Source organism: Melanotaenia boesemani, chromosome 4, assembly GCF_017639745.1.
Source record: "Melanotaenia boesemani isolate fMelBoe1 chromosome 4, fMelBoe1.pri, whole genome shotgun sequence".
Classification (NCBI taxonomy): Eukaryota; Metazoa; Chordata; class Actinopteri; order Atheriniformes; family Melanotaeniidae; genus Melanotaenia; species Melanotaenia boesemani.
The window spans coordinates 40503636-40509076 of NC_055685.1; positions in this window are offsets into that span (position 1 = coordinate 40503636).

Genomic DNA, 5441 nt, shown 5'->3' on the forward strand with positions numbered 1-5441 from the left:
TCTGGTCTGGACTCTGGCCTGGTCTCTGGCGTGGACTCTGGTCTGGACTCTGGTCTGGACTTTATTCTGGACTCTGGTCTGGACTCTGGCCTGGACTTTAGCCTGGACTCTGGTCTGGACTCTGGCCTGGACTCTGGCTGGACTCAAGCCTGTACTCTGGTCTGGACTCTGGCCTGGACTCTGGTCTGGACTCTGGCCTGGACTTTAGCCTAGACTCTGGCCTGGACTCTGGTCTGGACTCTGGTCTGGAATTTGGCCTAGACTCTGGTCGGGACTCTGGCCTGGACTCTGGCCTGGACTCTGTTCTTGACTCTGCCTGGACTTTAGCCTGGACTCTGGCCTGGAATCTGGTGTGGACTCTGGCCTGGACTTTAGCCTGGACTCTGGGCTGGACTCTGGTCTGGATTCTCAAGACATTTCCTCCATTTACATTTACATCATTTCTGAAAATTCTTTCCTGCAGTTTTTAAAGAACATTTTATGAAAAAATTGAGTCTAGTCTGTCATGGTGTATAGCTGGGGTTGAGATTTCCTAGCCATCCCTGAAGGCATTCTCCCTCCCTTTAAGTACCAGTGTGTGACAACTCTTCCCTGCCAGATTGTCTCGGTTTAACCCTGCATGTTTCCAGCCCTGATCTCCTGCCTGCCAAACCCATGTTCTGATCTTTGACCTGTTTTTGACCTGATATCCTGACTCTACCCCCTGTCTGGTAACTCTGTCTGTCTTTTGATTCTGCTGGTACTCTGACCCTTGGACTGTCCCCAGGATTTGGATTTGGATTACGGAACCTGTCTCTCTCCCTTCTGGAATATCTGGAGGATTTATCTGGATCTTTCCGGAGGATTTATCCAGTGTGGATAATGCAGCTCTTGTCACTATCAGACCCAACTCACTGTCTTTGGTTCAGCAGTTTCCACAGCCCCAGCGGAGCCCCATTGCTGCCATCTCAGTTCCTGAAAACCTCCCGGCCGACTTCCATCTCCTCTGCTGGTACGTGAGCCTTAACTTACACATTCCCGCCTGATCACGCTTCATCTCACCTTGGTTCTCCTACCCTCTCAGGCTAGTGGACTGTGAGACCAGACTCGGCTCCCCTGGATATACTCTCATCTTTACAATAAAAACCTTTTATCACCCAATCATCAGTTCTGACAATTATTGTGGTCCAGTTTGCTGAAACGTGATATAGTCTCTTCATGTAAACTGGGTTAACTAGTCTGAGTCTAGTCAGAAACTGGCCTAAGTACTTAACTCTAGTTAAGTACTCTGAGTATAGTCAGAAAATCTTTGTTACCTAGTCTGGTTCTAATCAGAAACTCTGTTAAATAGTCTGAGTGTAGTCAGAAACTCTGTGTTAACTAGTCTTAGGCTCAATCTCATTTCTCTTTGTTACCCCTTCCCCTTGCCACTTGCCCCTTAAAACGGAGCTAGAAGGGGTGGGGCTGAAAGTCAACCCCTACGAATTGGGACACCCCTTCAACAATCACATACGTCATCAGTAGTCACTAAAGAATATTTTACACAGGAACTGGAAGAAATTTTAAATAACAAACCGTGAGAGACCGACGAGCTCACGCCGCTGACCCGGCTACAGCGGGAGTTCAGGGAATGTAGCCTCATGTGTTTAACGGAGACATGGCTGAATGGACTTATTCTGGACTCTGTGGTTTCCCTGGATGGATTCAAACTTTCGCACGCGGATAGGAGTGCTGCGGAGAGTGGTAAGAGGAAAGGCGGGGGACTCGCGGTGTATGTCAACGAGAGATGGTGCAACCCGGCGCACGTCTGTGTAAAGGAACAACTCTGCAGGGACATTGAGTTACTCGCTGTGGGCATGCGGCCGTATTACCTCCCGAGGGAGTTTTCACACATTATACTGTTTAATGTGTACATCCCTCCCTCGGCCGATGCAGCAGCTGCTTGTGAGCTGCTCCACAGCGCAGTGACTCGAATGCAGACTCGCCACCCGCAGTCCCTCCTGCTCATCAGGGATTTCAATCACACCTCGCTCTCTGCCACTCTCCCTACTTTTGTCCAGTACGTGAAGTGCCACACCAGGGAGAACAAGACGCTAGACCTACTGTATGCTAATGTGAAGGACGCATACACCTCCGCCCCCCGCTTGGACGCTCTGATCACAACCTCGTACATCTGCTCCCTGAATACACACCCAGGGTGAGAAGACAGCTGGCACAGAAGAAGTCTGTGAAAGTGTGGACCGATGAGGCCAATGAGAGACTGAGAGACTGTTTCCAAACCACAGACTGGGAGACACTCTGCAGCTCTCATGGAGAGGACATTGATGGCCTGACCCACTGCATCACAGACTACATCAACTTCTGTGTGGAGAACACTGTGCCAACCCGGAGGGTGCAGTGTTTCTCCAACAACAAACCCTGGGTGACCCCTGAGCTTAAAGTCCTGCTGAACCAGAAGAAGAGGGCTTTCATTTCAGGGGACAGAGAGGAGCAGAGGAGAGTTCAGCATGAACTCCAGTACAAGATCAGGCGGGCCGAGGACAGCTACAGGAAGAAGCTGGAGGAGCGGCTGGAGCAGAATAACACGCGGGACGTGTGGAGAGGGCTGAAGGAGATCTCTGGATTTGGACAGAGTGGTGCCAGAGGGACAGCTGATGGAGACCAGCGCTGGGCCAATGATTTAAATCTGTTTTTTAACAGATTTGATTCTAACCCCACTCTCTCTGCCCCCCCTCCCTCCTCTTCACACATCCCCAGTCCAGCGTCAACCATCCCCTTCCCCCGACCACCTTCATCTTCACCTCCACTTTCACCTACCCCCCATCTCCACTCCACATCAATGGACTTCACCACCAGCCCCCCACTGCCCTCCACCTCCCCCCTCTCCCTTACATCGGCCCAGGTGAGGAGGGAACTGAGGCGGCTGAAGAACAGGAAAGCTGCAGGACCAGATGGCATCAGCCCCAGGCTGCTCAGGACCTGTGCAGACCAGCTCTGTGAGGTGCTCAGATACATCTTTAACCTGAGCCTCAGCCTGGAGAAGGTCCCTGTCCTGTGGAAGACCTCCTGTGTGGTTCCGGTTCCTAAGATATCACACGCGAAGGAGCCCATCCATTACAGACCCGTCGCCTTGACCTCCCACCTGATGAAGACCATGGAGAGGCTCATCCTCGGCCACCTCCGCTCCGTGGTGTGCACCGCGATGGACCCTCTGCAGTTTGCCTACAGGCCAAACATCGGGGTGGATGATGCTGTCATCTACCTACTGCACAGGGCGCTGGCTCACCTGGGAGCGTCATGAGAGTCATGTTTTTTGACTTCTCCAGTGCGTTGAACACCATCCAGCGGGCGCTGCTGCGGGGGAAGCTGGATGGAGCTGGAGTGGATGGAAAGTTAGCTGCGTGGACCATCAACTACCTCACCAACCGGCCACAGTATGTGCGTCTGCAGAACTGTGTGTCTGAGGTGGTAGTCTGCAGCACGGGGGCCCCTCAGGGAACAGTGCTCTCACTGTTCCTCTTCACCCTCTACACCTCGGACATTCTAATCTAATCTAATCTAATCAAAACAAAAACAATAAATAGAATGGACTCTCTGTCTCGTTAACAATGAATGAAAGCCAAATACAGCCAAAAACAATAAGTATCATAGATGATAAAATCTCTGTTCTAAAAACAAAATTGGCTTTCAAAAACTGACAAAAGTGCTAGTTGTATTAAAAAAAAAAAGAAAATAGAAAAAAAACATACTGTTCATCACTGCGTGTCTGTTATGCATGGACCTCACAGAGACAGGAGAATGTTAACATAACTTTATTAACTTGGAGAATATACTGGAATCGTCTTAGTCAAGCTGACCACGGAAGTGCTGACTGGAGTTCCACGGAGTGAGTACAGGAGAGGAGAGGGATCCATGCAGGTAATAACTTAAAGGTCCGACTGTGAGTGAGTGTGGTGCTGAGGAATATTAGGGCTGGTGAGTCAATGGGAAACCGGTGTAACAGGTTGGCTTGATTGGAGTGTGAGGATCAGGGACAGGTGTGGAGGATCAGGGGAGTGCTGATGGAGGATTAGCAGGACAGGCCGCGACAGTGTCAGACTGATCAATGAGCAGTGAGTGAACTGCGCTGCTGCGACGCTGCGTCTTTTTTAACATATATGCTGGGACACCGGCCTAAAAGTAATGTGGCCCACTGAGAATCCTCTTGAACCTCTCCATTAGCTGGCATTGGTCTAGATGTGTATTCCAACATGAGAAATTGGAGTGCAAGAGTGCGAGAAGCCACTCAAATGCGTGAGTCTCATGGCCGATGCGTGACAGTTGGCAGCCCTGTAAACAAATGCAGCATACCAGCTCGTACAGGTGCTTCACCACGGTCTCATGCTGCAACATGCTGATGTCAAATATGACATGAGAGAGATCACTCTGCAAGAGCGTTCAGTCAAGATACTTGTCGTGCTCATCTTTTCCTCACCATGCCATTATTTGATTTATTACTTATCGCGACAGGCCGATATAGAACTTAATGTTGAACTTTTGCACGCAATTAAAATTCATTGTGTTTACAGGCATTATCTCCTTTTCTCTGTGGCTTTTTGTGAGTGTGTGTTACCCTGCACCTCAAGAAAGGGTGATGTGCATAGAAACACTTGCTTTTTCATATAGGACGGTATATTTTTCATATCCCTCCGTTTGAAGTGTGCCTCTGAAAAATCTTCGTTTGAAGAGGCATATAGCTCGACCACTTACCCCTACCCCTCTGTTGTAAAAGGAATTGGGACACCCCTACCCCTACATATGAACACTCAAAACAGAGGGGTAGGGCTAAGTGGTAGGGCTAAGTGGTGAAATGTGATTTAGTTACTAGTTATTCAGAAACTAGTTAACTAGTCTGAGTATAGTCAGAAAGTCTGTGTTGACTAGTCAGAGTCTAGTTAGAACCTATAGTTAACTAGTTTGAATCTAGTAGGAAACTCTGTGTTAACTAGTCTTCGTCTAATCAGAAACTCTAGTTAACTAGTCTAAGTCTAGTCAGAAACTCTAGTTAAATAGTCTGAGTCTAATCAGAAACTGTGGTCTGGGCCTGTACCTGGTCCATGTTTTTCTCAGGTCCTCATCAGTCTCGGTGCTCAGATATTCTGTTCAGAGCCAGAAGTTATGTTTGTGTTGTTCTGATAGATGTCCAGCAGTTACAATGCTTTTATCAGCTGGTAGGTCCAGACCCGCTGGCGGAGGGGCTCTATTCCATGTTCTCTGTCCCCTCTTCCCCTCCGCCCCCCTTCCTGTTTCTCTCTCGCTCTCTCTGACCCCCCCCCCGTCTCGCTCTCTCTCTCCTTCTTTCTCCCTCTCTCTCTACCTGCCCCCCTCGCTCTCTCCCTCTCCCTGTCTCTCTCTCTCTCTGCCCCCCCCACTCTCTCTCTCCCTCTCCCTCTCTCTCCTTCTTTCTTCCTCTCTCTCCCTCT